Raw genomic sequence first — 15,497 nt, 5'->3', positions numbered from 1 at the left:
ACTCCCCAGATCTTAATCCCATTGAGAACTTGTGGTCAATCCTCAAGAGGTGGGTGGACAAACAAAAAACCCACTAATTCTGACAAACTCCAAGAAGTGATTATGAAAGAATGGGTTGCTATCAGTCAGGAATTGGCCCAGAAGTTGATTGAGAGCATGCCCAGTCGAATTGCAGAGGTCCTGAAAAAGAAGGGCCAACACTTCAAATACTGACTCTTTGCATAAATGTCATGTATTTGTCGATAAAAGCCTTTGAAACGTATGAAGTGCGTGTAATTATATTTCACTACATCAGAGAAACAACTAAAACAAAGATCTAAAAGCAGTTTAGCAGCAAACTTTGTGAAAACTAATATTTGTGTCATTCTCAAAACTTTTGGCCACGACTGGTCATGCAAAGATAACTTAGAGAGATTGACAGTGCGGGCTGGCTGGGTGCAGTGTACAGTATTCAGTATAATGAAGACTTAAAAAGAAGAGAAGAAAATGGGGACGGGAAACTTAGCATCTGGCAGGTACTCCGACCACCTGATTGTCTCAGAGAGAAATTTATTAAGATCACAGGAATTTTTGAGGATAAAGTGATGACAACTAAGAAAGGAATGCTTCAAGATAACAACATACTAAAGGATGCAGAAGCATGGTATAGAACAGCCAGAGAAATTAAGAAATTAGGCTGGACAGAAATGTATGATTAAAAGACAAATTATTACTTTTATATGCCGCCAACACAGCCCCTAAAATGGCACCGGAGGACTCTGCCATGCTTCAGCAGGCACGACCCCCACCATATTATCAGCCCCCCCCCCCCCCCCCCGAGGGTCTCTGGAGGGGTGGATTTGTGGAGTATGTAATTGCCAGAATCCCACAGGGAGGAATGCTTGTTACAGCTGTGGACCGGCAAAACCACGCCCCAGGCCCACCTCCTTGTACCCGGTTATCACACAGGATGGCACACCCTATGTACCAGCTTCCGCTCCGGCAGCCATCTTAACTACTCCCACTGACTCTCCGGCAGCCATCTGTCACGATAGGAGAGTGGGGAAAACCCCCCACCGTGTAATGACAGTGGCTGCAATGTCAGATAGGAAGGAACAGGGAGCAGGTCACCACCTAGCGCAACCCTGAACACACCTTGGACTCCTACCGCATGAGCTGCCTCAGAAGGTAAGGGGGCTCATGCTCACCAACCTTTGACCCTGCTATCCCTACAAAGCCCTAGGCCTAATGACAGCGCAAAGACCACCCATTCATCCAACACCACGGATGAATGGTGTCTCAAACGGCCAAGTGGCAAGCGGGATAGAAGGCCATGGGCAAAACAGTATGGCAGGTAAGTTACACAGTAACATAACTATGCAATCCTCACTTACCTGCCGTAGCCATGATGGAAGGTGGCTCCAAGCTGGAAAAGCCCACAGACGAGTCTTCGCTTAAACCCCTCCGGGAAAGCACGCCCCTTCTGGAGCCTCATACAACAATCAAACCTCTAAGCAAAACCCGCACCATAACTACATACACCAGGTGGGGGGAGGAATGACAGAAACACACCGGAGGGGACAACTAACAAAGCAAGAAATACAAAATAACAAATAAGGATAGCTCACAGAGACAGTATCTGTCACGGATGGTGTACAGGAAACAAGACAATGCAATATAAGCAATGACTCACTGGATCCACAACTAAGGAACAAAAGGGAGACCCCTGCATGAGACCTGGCACTCACCCTGACTGCTCAGCCTATGCGAACACCCCAAAGGTGGATGGGCGCATATCCACGTACCTCGGCTATCTAATACCTGAAGACCCTACAATAGTGAGGGGACACGACCACCGGCTCACTAGACACGGAGGGAGTCAGGGTCTCCTGAAATCCAGCAGACAGAAAATCACAAATAAAGGAACAGCACTTATCTTGCAGAGGACTGGGAAATAGGAACAGCATGCACACACACTCCAGGAAGTTGTATAAGCCGCACACTACTGCATTATGGGGAGGAACTTAAAGGGAAGCAATCAGTCCAACTGCATGACAGCTGAGATAGACTAACGAGATGAGGAACTGAAATCAAAACAAAGAAACTCAAGGAGGAGAATCTGGAAGGCTCCAGTCAGAGCTTCTCAGCTGTCTGGTTGTGACAGTATCATTCAGCCCAGGAGCAGAGCTCCAAACCAAGCTGACAAACAAACCAAACTGACACTCAGGCTCCACTACACCAACATATAGGAGGCCTGAGGTCACACCCACCAAGCACACCTTAACCCCGTGCACACCAAAGCAGGGAAAGGAAACATCCTAAAAGGGAAAGCACACACACATGCATAAAAACAAGTTGCCACCGGCAACCAACATGCGCAGCGAAAATGTCGCGGCACACACCGAGGCCGTGACACCATCTTAACTAATCCCATTTTCTCCCTGGCAGCCATCTTAACTGTGGTAACTTCACTCCCTGCCAAGCGGCCATCTTAGTTACTGGTATTTTTCCTGATACAGCTACAAGCATGAAACAATACACATAGATCTAAGTCGCACCACATAGAGTACTCAACTCAGTGAAGGATATACATTTACCTATAATTAGTTATTACTTGTAGTATTGTTTAATTAGATGAAATTCCTTAACTTCTATGTTTTTTTCCTTTGCTAGGATTAAGTCTGCACTTGGAGGCAACTTCACCTCGATGCATCACAGGTTGTTGTGGTTGGTGCAGATGTTCAGGACTCCAGGTCAAGGGGAATCGAGTGATATTAGATTAAGTCCTGCATTTGATACAAAGTCAAGTGAAGTACTGGGCCCTGGGGGTCCTGCCCATCTGCTAAAATAACAAAAGGAGGGGATTGTGATGGAAATGGTCTCAACTGTGGTAAACTTTCTGTTTTTCTGAAGAATGCTAACCATGAGATAAGAATCTGCAGATGCGTAACTACTAAAATGCCATTAGTATGGTCTGGAAGTATTGCCTTATATTAGGTCATCAATATCAGATCGGCGGGGGTCCGACACCCGGTACCCGCGCCCATCGGCTGTTTGAAGAGGAGGCACATGCCCCTCTTCAAACAGCTGATCGACGGGGGTGCCGGGTGTCAGACCTATCCTGAGGATAGATCATCAATATTAAAAGCCCTGAGAACCCCTTTAAGATGCACTTATATGATTTGTTATGCAATATTCTATTCAAGTGATTGATACATAAGGGTTGTCTGGATTCTATTTGCTTTTTGGAGAATGAACTTACTCATCATTCAGTGCTGTAAATTGCTTTCCCTTCCTCTTCTATGACTGGCGGCTTTACTTTGCATCTACTGTTGTATTTTTTATTATACTATTTTTCAAAAAGTAGAAAAAACGAAAAATGGTCAACAAGATATGATTTCCATCTGAACATTTTCCCACATTCTGATTTCTGAATGTGAATATGGCTTCTCTTCTGTGGTGGTCAGCAAGGGTTGACTTTAGAGTAAACAATTTCACAAATTCTGAAAGGGTTTCTTTATTTGATGTCTAATAGGATCTGAATTCTGGATAAAACATTTCCCAAATTCAGAACATAAAAATGGCTTCTCCCCTGAGTGAGTATTGTGACATCTAGCAACATCTGATTTCTTACATTCTAATCACTAATAGTTTTGCTCATCCAAGTAATTCTGACAAGGTTATAGTCAAATATTGTACTTCATACTAAAACAAATTGCTTAACTTTATTAAAAAATTATATATATATAAAAAATGTACCGCATGACTGTACATCATGATCACGCGGCACGGTTTTGAAGACTTATTACGTACTCACAGGGAGGGCGTAAGGTCAGCTTGGCACAGCCCCTGCCAAACGGGCACAGGGATTGAGAGAGGGTGGCCCACGCTACCTCCGGCATGGCACAACACTTGCTCACAACCTTGACAGGCTAAGAGAGCCCTTTCACTGCCCCAGTGAGACATAGCCCTGCTAGCCCAGTAGACTGCCACCAGTTCCTCGTTGGATATAAGCCTGGTCCATTAACATAGTTATATTGGTTCAGAAACCAACCCCGGTAGCATGTAACGTAATACCGAGACACGGATGTGTGGATTCGTGGATTGAGACAACAGAACAGCGCAAGAATAAATTATATATTTAATTGCCTTAAAGGGGTTGTCTCACTTCAGCAAATGACATTTATCATGAAGAGACAGTTAATACAAAGCATTTACTAATATATTGTTATTGTCCATATTGCTTCCTTTGGTGGCTAGACTCATTCTTCCATCAAATTATATATGTCTCGTTCCATGGTTACGACCACCCTGCAATCCAGCATTGGTTGCCATGCTTGCACACTAAAGCAAAAAGCACTGGCTTCTCTGGTGGCCGGGACCATAGGAACGCACATAGGCCGGCACTTTTTCCTATAGTGTGCAAACATGGCCACCAATCCTGGATTGAATGGTGGTCGTAACCATGGAAATGAGAAATGTATAATGTGATGGAAAAATTTGTTTAGCCAGCAAAGGAAGCAATACGGATAATAATAATACATTAGTAAGTGCCTTGTATTAACTTTCTCTACATGATAAATGCAATTTCTGAAGTAAGACAACCCCTTTAACCCCTTAAGGACACAGCCTTTTTACACCTTAGGACCAGGCCATTTTTTGAAAATCTGACCAGAGTCCCTTTAAGTGCTGATAACTTTAAAACGGTTTGACTTATCCAGGCCGTTCTGAGATTGTTTTTTCGTCACATATTGTACTTTATGACACTGGTAAAATGGAGTCAAAAAAAAAAATTTTTTTGCACCAAAAAATACCTAATTTAACAAAAATTTGAAAAAAATTAGCAAATTTCAAAGTTTCAGTTTCTCTACTTCTGTAATACATAGTAATACCCCCAAAAATTGTGATGACTTTACATTCCCCATATGTCTACTTCATGTTTGAATTGTTTTGGGAATGATATTTTATTTTTTGGGGATGTTATAAGGCTTAGAAGTTTAGAAGCAAATCTTGAAATTTTTCCGAAATTTACAAAAACTCAATTTCTAGGGACCAGTTCAGGTCTCAAGTCACTTTGCGAGGCTTACATTATAGAAACCACCCAAAAATGACCCCATCTAAGAAACTACACCCCTCAAGGTATTCAAAACTGATTTTGCATACGTTGTTAACCCTTTAGGTGTTGCACAAGAGTTATTGGCAAATAGGGAGGAAATTTGAGAATTTCATTTTTTTGTCTAATTTTTCATTTTAACCCATTTTTTCCACTAACAAACCAAGGGTTAACAGCCAAACAAGACTGTATCTTTATTGCCCTGACTCTGCCATTTACAGAAACACCCAATATGTGGCCGTAAACTACTGTACGGCCACACAGCGGGGCGTAGAGTGAAAGGTGCGCCGTTTGGTTTTTGGAAGGCTGATTTTTATGGACTGGTTTATTTACACCATGTCCCATTTGAAGCCCCCTGATGCACCCCTAGAGGAGAAACTCCCTAAAAGTGACCCCATCTAAGAAACTACACCCCTCAAGGTATTCAAAACTGATTTTACATACGTCGTTAACCCTTTAGGTGTTGCACAAGAGTTATTGGCAAATGGCGATGAAATTTGAGAATTTCATTTTTTTGACTAATTTTCCATTTTAACCCATTTTTTCCACTAACAAAGCAAGGGTTAACAGCCAAACAAGACTGTATCTTTATTGCCCTGACTCTGCTGTTTACAGAAACACCCCATATGTGGCCGTAAACTACTGTACGGGCACACAGCGGGGCGTAGAGTGAAAGGTGCGCCGTTTGGTTTTTGGAGGGCTGATTTTGCTGGACTGTTTTTTTGGCACCATGTCCCATTTGAAGCCCCCCTGATGCACCCCTAGATTATAAACTCCATAAAAGTGACCCCATCTAAGAAACTACACCCCTCAAGGTATTCAAAACTGATTTTACAAACTTTGTTAACCCTTTAGGTGTTGCACAAGATTTAATGGAAAATAGAGATACAATTTCAAAATTTCACTTTTTTGGCAGATTTTCCATTTTAATATTTTTTTTCCAGTTACAAAGCAAGGGTTAACAGCCAAACAAAACTCATTATTTATGGCCCTAATTCTGTAGTTTACAGAAACACCCCATATGTGGTCGTAAACAGCTGTACGGGCACATGGCAGGGCGCAGAAGGAAAGGAACACCATATGGTTTTTGGAAGGCATATTTTGCTGGACTGGTTTTTTTGACACCATGTCCCATTTGAAGCCCCCCTGATGCACCCCTAGAGTAGAAACTCCAAAAAAGTGACCCCATTTTAGAAACTACGGGATAGGGTGGCAGTTTTGTTGGTACTAGTTTAGGGTACATATGATTTTTGGTTGCTCTATATTACACTTTTTGTGCGGCAAGGTAACAAGAAATAGCTTTTTTGGCACCGTTTTTTTTTTGTTATTTACAACATTCATCTGACAGGTTAGATCATGTGGTAATTTTATAGAGCAGGTTGTCACGGACGCGGAGATACCTAATATGTATACAATTTTTTTTATTTATGTAAGTTTTACACAATGATTTCATTTTTAAAACCAAAAAAATGTTTTAGTGTCTCCATAGTCTAAGAGCCATAGTTTTTTCAGTTTTTGGGCGATTATCTTAAGTAGGGTCTCATTTTTTGCGGGATGAGATGACGGTTTGATTGGCATCTATTTTGGGGTGCATATGACTTTTTGATTGCTTGCTATTACACTTTTTGTGACGTAAGATGACAAAAAATGGCTTTTTTTACACCGTTTTTATTTTTATTTTTTTACGGTGGTCATCTGAGGGGTTAGATCATGTGATATTTTTATAGAGCCGGGCGATACGGACGCGGCGATACCTAATATGTATACTTTTTTTTTATTTATGTAAGTTTTACACAATGATTTCATTTTTGAAACAAAAAAAATCATGTTTTAGTGTTTCCATAGTCTAAGAGCCATAGTTTTTTCAGTTTTTGGGCGATTATCTTGGGTAGGGTATGATTTTTGCGGGATGAGATGACGGTTTGATTGTTACAATTTTGGCGTACATGCGACTTTTTTGATCACTTTTATTACCTTTTTTGGGAAGTAAGGTGGGCAAAATTTCAATTTCATCATAGTTTTTTATTTTTTATTTTTATGGTGTTCACCGTTCGGGTAAAGTAACATGACCGTTTTATAGATCAGGTCGTTACGGACGCGGCGATACCAAACATGTGTAGGGAATTTTATTTTTTTCATTTTTTATCAGTGATAAATGTGTTTTTTGATTTTTACTTTTTTTTCACTTTTATTCACTTTTTTTTGACCCAGACCCACTTGGTTCTTGAAGATCCAGTGGGTCTGATGTCTGAATAATACAGTACAGTACAATATATATTGTTCTGTACTGTATTTTACTTACACTGAACAGATCTATGCCATTCAGCACAGATCTGTTCAGCACCATGGACAGCAGGACGCCTGAGAGGCGTCCTGTTGCCATGGGAACCTTCCCCGTCTGCTCAGTACTGCTCAGAACTTCGCAGACGGGGAAGGGTAAGGAGGGGATCTCTCGGGGGGCTCTCTCCCTCCCCATCGGGGGGCTGCAAAGGCACAGCAGCCCCCCGATGGGAGAGGGAGGGAGCTCCCTGCGCTGTTAACCTTTTCCATACAGCGGTCCGTACGGACCGCTGTATGGAAAGGGTTAAACGGCTGACATCGCATCGCAGATGTCAGCCGTTTATACCAGGGTGCCAGCAATGTGCTGGCACCCTGGTATCCCCACTAGACACCAACGATTATACAAGGGGAGGCGGGCGGGGGATCGCGATCCCGCCTGCCGCACCGCCCGCCTCCCGCACCGCCCGCAACCCTCCCCCTGCACCTCCCGCCACCATAAAAATCATTCGGGGGTGCAGGGGGGGGTAAATAAAACACTTTTTTTGGCATATAAAGTTTCTGATCCCTGCGGTCAGGGACTGCGGGGACCAGAAACTTCAGAAATCGCAGCAAACCGCAGGTCTGAATTGACCTGCGGTTTGCCGCGATCGCCGACATGGGGGGGTCACGGGACCCCCCCGCGCATTTAGCCTAGGTGCCTGCTCAATGATTTGAGCAGGCACCGGGTTCCGATCACTGCCAGCCGCACGGCAGTGATCGAAAATACACAGGGCGTACATGTACGCCCTGTGTCCTTAAGTACCAGGGCACAAGGGCGTACCTGTACGCCCTATGTCCTTAAGAGGTTAAGGGTGCACTAGACATAACACTATATACACAGATTATATACAATGGTCAGCTATGCAAATACAGGTGATAATACAGTGAGAGTTAACAGATAAAAGTCAGTTACCAGATACATATGAGGTCCATTAAAGTTGTAAACTTGTAGAATTCTTGGATGATATAATCCTTAGCTGTATTCACATCGGAGGCAGTGAGGACAGAGAGTTTCTAGGTCTCTCCAAACATGACACCCCGCGACCTGCCTTCAGAGAAAGACAATTACCTGTCATGCACGGGCACTTAAACTTTAGGAGGTCACCCTCCCCCATCCCCGGGAGGATCCCACTCGCCCTCCTTTTTGGCTTGGCAGCCAGAGATCCAAAAACCCATTACTGGAAGGAGTTCTCCGTATCTCCCCTTCCCTATGTCCCACAGGCAAAAGTCTGTCTTGGTCCGTGGGTCTCAAAGACATGAACGGTGAACGGTGTATTTATGAGATGTATGGGCAGTTCATAATTTTTTATGAACTCCTGGTTCCATGATGTCTGGGGAGTTTCTTTATAGTTGTTGACCAACTCAGCCCCCATCAGTGGAGCCGAGCTGCCAGCTTGTCTGAGCCGAGTGTAACACGTAACCACAGGGTCTGCTTTGAAGCACGGCCACCTTTGGAGCCTGTTTCCTCTGCCAATTCCCTTCACCTGAGCAAATGGGCAAGCATTAAATCCTAACTTCACATATTTACCCCATATTTTATTTTATTTATCAGAAATATATTTCCATGCGCTTAGTTTTATTTTAAATATCTATCAATTGAACGAAGTTATCTGAATCAAAAGGTAGGCAATCTTTATTTCTTGCCGACAGTGAGACAACCAAATAACACAAGATACAATGTTGTCAAGCTCTGCTAAGCAGCTGTCTGAATATACTAGGAGTCCAGGCTTTATTTAAGGTTCCTTATGTAAGCAATAAAGAAATAAGCTATATAATAATAATCTCTATAACTAGGCAGGTTAGTTGATACTTTGCACAGAACATATAACAGGATGTTTCTATAGAATATGGCAGGATGTTCTATAAACTGTTGACCCAGATGTTCTCTGCAGTTGTGCTTTATTTATTACCCAAGTCAACAGTCTTTAGAAAAATCACTTTGTTAACCCTTAAAATGATATGAATTTCAAAAACTTTTCCAATATGGTGTAGTGAATGAATCCGGTTATGTCGGAGTTGCTTCAACTGAAGAGATTGGTCACCACCTCTGTCTAAGGCACAGGATGGATCTGTGGAGTTCTGGTGCCAGAGTTACTGTAGACCAACTGATTGGTGGGGATGCCAGCTGTCAAACCCCCCACCAATATGATACTTATGGCCTATCCGGACAACAGGCCATCGAGAGCACATTACTGGAAAACCCCTTTAATGACATACACAATATAGTCATTTAGAGCATGGAGCGGTTTAATGGTCCAAGCATCATTTCAAACTCCAGCTGCTTATTCTTTAAATATGCAAATTGACAATAGTTAAAATTGCATCCCCGTTTTGGTCATATTGATCGTTTATTTTTTGTTTCATGTGAAAAGGCCGACTATGCTGTCGGTTTCGGCAGGTGTAGACTATTTTTCCATTTTATTCTCACTTGTATTTTATGATATATTTTGATAGTTTTAAAATATATTTTGGCTGGTGGAACATTTACAAAAAAAAAAATATTTTGCAAATTTTCTTTATAACTGAGGCATGCAAATGTGGCAAGTGAAGCTTGTGCAGCATAACGGCCCTGCCTAGCAAGATAGAAACCACTATGTGCACAGAACAAGCAATCACCGACAGAATATATTAAGGGGCAGCGTCCAAAACCATCCATGAGAACAGTAAAGGATCACTACCCCCCCCCCCATTCCGAGCTATCGTCATTACTTCTAGAAGTACAGATGTAGCAGGGTTAACACACAAACTCTTAACTCAGAATGGTCACAAAATGTAACATATCCAATAAATATATTTTATATCATATCATCTTCAATGATAAAACTAAAAAATTCAGAGCTGGTGGGACATACGATAAAAAATAACCAAGGATTCACCCACTGGTAAATTCATGTGAGATGAGTAAACCATTTGACTTCTACAAATACAGGGGTGGCGGGGACCCCACTTGTTGGATTTAGCTACAGGTACATTTTGGTCAGGGTGTGTAGATTAATTAGATATTTCTATAGGAAGATGAGTAATGGCTTCTATGTAATTAGGCAATCCTAGCCTGAATCACTTTTTGGGAGAACTTGCACATTACTGATGAAATGTGCCCACTACCACCAGAGCTGATGTTTTTTTTTAATGTTACAAATACTTATAGGGGTAGAACAGACCGGGGCTGGAATAGGCAGATTGTTATCCTTTTATATCAGGCCCTGGTTTTGTGCTTCACCAGGTATGGTTGAAAGATACATTACTCCCATAGATTTACGATGTGTCACGCATAGAGGCTTACTCTTGTCAGTGGTAGCCCCTCTCTCTATTACTACCCCTGTGCTGTCCCATGCTCAGTTAGAGGTAGGTGGAGCGTCCTTAAAAAGGATTTAATGGATTTAGGTCACAAGCTTAGGGCAAAGACCTCAAACGCAGTGTTTTCCAAAATCCTACCTGTTCCACGAGCCACACAAGAAAGGCAGCGGGAGATTAGGGAGGTTTACAAGTGGCTCAAGAACTGGTGTAGGAAGGAGTGGTTTTGGTTCCAGGAGAACTGGGCCAACTTCTCTGTTGGCTACAGGCTCTATCGTAGGAATGGGCTGCACCTCAATGGGGAAGGGGCGGCTGTTTTGGGGGAGAAGATGGCTAGAAGGTTGGAGGAGTGTTTAAACTAGGAACTGAGGGGGGGGGTAATTACGTTATAAAAGGGGAAGCTAGTGCAGATAGAGACCTGGGGAAAGGTAATAGAACTGGGGTTAAAATGGAAGGAGGGAGTAGAACAGTTCGGAAGGAAAGGTGTAGGGAAAAAAATATACATAAACCTCTTAATTGTATGTATACTTATGCCAGAAGCCTGACTAATAAAACTGGGGAACTAGAATTAGTGATGTGTAAGGATGACTATGACATAGTGAGAATAAGTGAGACATGGCTGGATGATATCTATGACTGGGCGGTTAATGTACAGGGTTACAGTCTGTTTAGAAAGAATCACCAAAACCGGAGAGGGGGAGGGGTCTGCCTGTATGTAAAGTCCTGTCTAAAGCCCACAGTCCGAGAAGATATAAGTGAGGGACATGAACATGTAGAGTCACTGTGTGTAGAAATACATGGAGAAAACTATAATAAAATAATAAAAGGAGTTTATTATAAGTCACCTAATATACCAGAGTCCACAGAAAATCTACTACTAAACGAGATAGATGAGGCGGCAAATAATAATGAGGTAGTTATTATGGGGGACTTCAACTACCCAGATATAGAGTGGGAAACTGAAACCTGTACATCTCATAAAGGAAACAGGTTATTGGCAATAACCAAAGACAATTACCTTTCTCAACTGGTTCAGGGCCCGACTAGAGGGACGGACTTACTGGACTTAGTATTAACCAATAGACCTGACAGAACAACAGATGTGCAGGTTGGGGGACACCTAAATAGTGACCATAAAGTAATAACCTTCCAATCATCAGTCAAAAGATTGTTTCTTCAGGGAGGAACAAAAATACCAAACTTCAAAAAAGCTAAATTTAGCCAACGAAGAGAGGCCATAGGCCTAACTAACTAGGACAAAGTCCTCAACAATAATAATACAGCCACAAAATGGGATATTTTTAAAAGCATCCTAAAATCTAATTGTGAAAGGTACATACCTTATGGGAATAAAAGGTTAAGGAACAAGAAAAAAAAAAATGTGGAAAAATTGAAGTGTAAAGAAAGCAATAAATGACAAAAAGATTTGAAGCATTTAAATCACTAAAACAGGAGGGTAGCACGGAAGCATTAAAAAACTACAAGGGAGAAAATGTAATATGTAAAAGACAAATAAAAGCAGCCAAACTAGAGACAGAGAGATTCATTGCCACAGAGAGTAAAACTAACCCTAAAATTTTCTTCAATTATATGAATGGCAAAAAGTATAAATCTGAAGGTGTCGGCCCTTTAATGAGGGGGGAGTTGCAGAGAGCGATGAGGAAAAAGCAAAGCTATTAAATATTTTCTTCTCCACGGTATTCACTGAAGAAAATTAACTGTCAGATAAAATGCAGAATGTAAAAATAAATTCCCCATTAAAACGGCCCTGTTTGACCCACGAAGAAGTACAGCGGCGTCTTAAAAAGATTAAAATAGACAAAATTGCTGGGACCAGATGGCATACACCACAGTATCCTAAGAGAAATAGGTAATGTCATAGCCAGACCCTTATTTCTGATATTTAAGGACTCTATACTGACAGGGGGTGTTCCATAGGATTGGCACAAAGCAAATGTGGTGCCAATATTCAAAAAGGGTCCAAAAACAGAGCCCAGATACTATAGGTAGGTAAGTTTAACATCTGTCGTGGGTAAACTGTTTGAAGGTTTTCTAAGAGATGCTATATTGGAGTACCTCAATGAAAATAAGCAAATAACGCCATATCAGCATGGCTTCATGAGGGGTCAGTCATGTCAAACTAATTTAATCAATGGTACACACTCATGGGGTCACTGTCACTAGTGGGGTAACACAGGGGTCAGTATTGGGCCCTATTCTCTTCAATATATTTATTAATAATCTTAAAGAAGGCTTGCACCGTAAAATATCAATTTGTGCAGATGCGACTAAACTGTGTAAAGTAATTAAAATAAAAGAGGACAGTATACTGCTACAGAGGGATCTGGATAGATTGGAGGCTTGGGCAGATAAGTGGCAGATGAGGTTTAACACTCACAAATGTAAGGTTATGCACATGGGAAGGAATAATTCAAGTCACCAGTACATACTAAATGGTAAAACACTGACATGGAAAAAGGACCTAGGAATTTTAGTGAACAGCAAACTAAGCTAAAGGAACCAGTGTCAGGCAGCAGCTGCCAAGGGCAATTAGATAATGGGTTGCATCAAAAGTAGCATAGATGCCCGGGATAAGAAAATAGTCCTACCACTTTACAAGCCACTAGTCAAACCACACATGGAGTACTGTGTACAGTTCTCGGCTCATGTGAACAAAGCAGACATAGCAGAGCTGATGAGGGTTCAGAGGAGGGCAACTAAAGTAATAACTGGAATGGGGCAACTACAGTACCCTGAAAGATTATCAAAATTAGGGTTATTCACTTTAGAAAAAAAGACGACTGAGAGCAGATCTAATAACTATGTATAAATATATCCGGGGTCAATACAGAGATCTATCCCATCATCTATCTATCCCCAGGACTGTGACTGTAACCAGGGGACATCCACTGCGTCTGGAGGAAAGAAGGTTTGTACACAAACATAGAAGAGGGTTCTTTACGGTAAGAGCAGTGAGACTATGGAACTCTCTGCCTGAGCAGGTGGTGATGGTGAGTTCACTAAAAGAGTTCAAGAAGGGCCTGGATGTATTTCTGGAGTGTAATAATATTACAGGCTATAGGTACTAGAGAGGAGTAGTTGATCAAGGGAATCATTCTGATTGGAGTTAGGAACACATTTTGTCCTCCTAAAGTGGGGAAAATTGGCTTCTACCTCACAGTTGTTTTTTTCCCTTCCTCTGGATCAACTTGCAGGATAACAGGCCGAACTGGATATCCTATCGGTCATTCCACTTGACTGCAAATAACTGGCCATTTACAAGTGTGAATGACGCCCCTTTTTCCACATGTCTGGACACCAGCTCTTGTGGGAATCCAGCTCTATTTTGGGGACTTTCACATATAGGCCCCTGTATTTGCAGTTTTACAGGAATGGTGGTTCCCAAACCGATCACAGGCAGGGTGGAATACTGTATATATTTTTTAAATTTTCTCTCACCAAACATTTGTATTTAGAGGAGATTTTATATATTATTTATATATATATATATATATATATATATATACACACACACACACACACACCCTAGTTTCACTTTTAACTGGATCTGTCCTTTGATTACCAATATTCATTTAATACACGAGACTATGTTTGTTTGGGGAGCTCTCACAGTGATCCCAATCATCGCTCCCAGCCCTCAGCTACCTCTGGTAACTAAAAGGAAGGCGCTGTTTTATCTCCCTGTAAAAAGTAGTATCTGAAGGAATGAAGCCAGTTAGTGACCACCATAAAAACACATAAGGGAGGTCACAAACGGGTTAAGCATGAAGATGGCTTCTCTTATATGTGGGTTTTTTGATGTTACTAAGAGATGATTTATGGTTGAAATAAATATCACATTCTGAACATGAAAATGGCTTCTATCCTATGTGATTTCTCTTATGTTTAACAAGAGATGATTTACGGTTAAAACATTTCCCACATTCTGAACATGAAAATGGCTTCTCCCCTGTGTGAATTCTCTGATGTACAACAAGATGTGATTTATGGTTAAAACATTTCCCACATGCTGAACATGAAAATGGCTTCTCTCCTGTGTGAATTCTCTGATGTATAACAAGATCTGATTTATTGTAAAAACATTTCCCACATTCTGAACATGAAAATCGCTTCTCTCCTGTGTGAATTCTCTGATGTTTAGCAATAGCCGATTTATGTTTAAAACATTTCCCACATTCTAAACATGAAAATGGCTTCTCCCCTGTGTGAATTCTCTGATGTACAAGAAGATGTGATTTATGGTGAAAACATTTCCCACATTCTGAACATGAAAATGGCTTCTCCCCTGTGTGAATTCTCTGATGTACAACAAGATCTGATTTACGCTTAAAACATTTCCCACATTCTGAACATAAAAATGGCTTCTCTCCTGTGTGAATTCTCTGATGTGTAACCAAATGTGATTTATGGTTAAAACATTTCCCACATTCTGAACATGAAAATGGCTTCTCTCCTGTGTGAATTCTCTGATGTATAACCAGAACTGATTTATGGGTAAAACATTTCCCACAGTCTGAACATGAAAATGGCTGCTCTCCTGTGTGAATTCTCTGATGTATAACCAAATGTGATTTATGGTTAAAACATTTCCCACACTCTGAACATGAAAATGGCTTCCCTCTTATGTGAGCCGTTTGATGTTTAACACCTTTTCTGTGACTTTTATTCTGTGTTTCAGTCTGTGATGAATCAGAAGATTGGACTTGTTTAAAAGGATCAAATGATGCATTGTTGCTGTGATTGGATGAGGGTATATCTTGGATATTGGCAT

General features: G+C 41.4%; 1 long non-coding RNA gene and 1 pseudogene across 1 annotated transcript in view; one reads left to right on the top strand and one right to left on the bottom strand.

Annotated features, from left to right (window-relative positions):
- The window catches only part of LOC121003614, a 248,272-nt gene that overhangs the window by 101,739 nt on the left and 131,036 nt on the right, over positions 1-15,497 (top strand). The gene's annotated exons all lie outside the window — the stretch shown is intronic.
- LOC121003521 overlaps positions 14,204-15,497 on the bottom strand; it is a 342,146-nt pseudogene continuing 340,852 nt past the window's right edge.

Source organism: Bufo bufo, chromosome 6 (assembly GCF_905171765.1).
Source record: "Bufo bufo chromosome 6, aBufBuf1.1, whole genome shotgun sequence".
Classification (NCBI taxonomy): domain Eukaryota; kingdom Metazoa; phylum Chordata; class Amphibia; order Anura; family Bufonidae; genus Bufo; species Bufo bufo.
The sequence above is the reverse complement of the archived record's forward strand: the minus strand, read 5'-3'. Positions and strand labels throughout refer to the sequence as shown.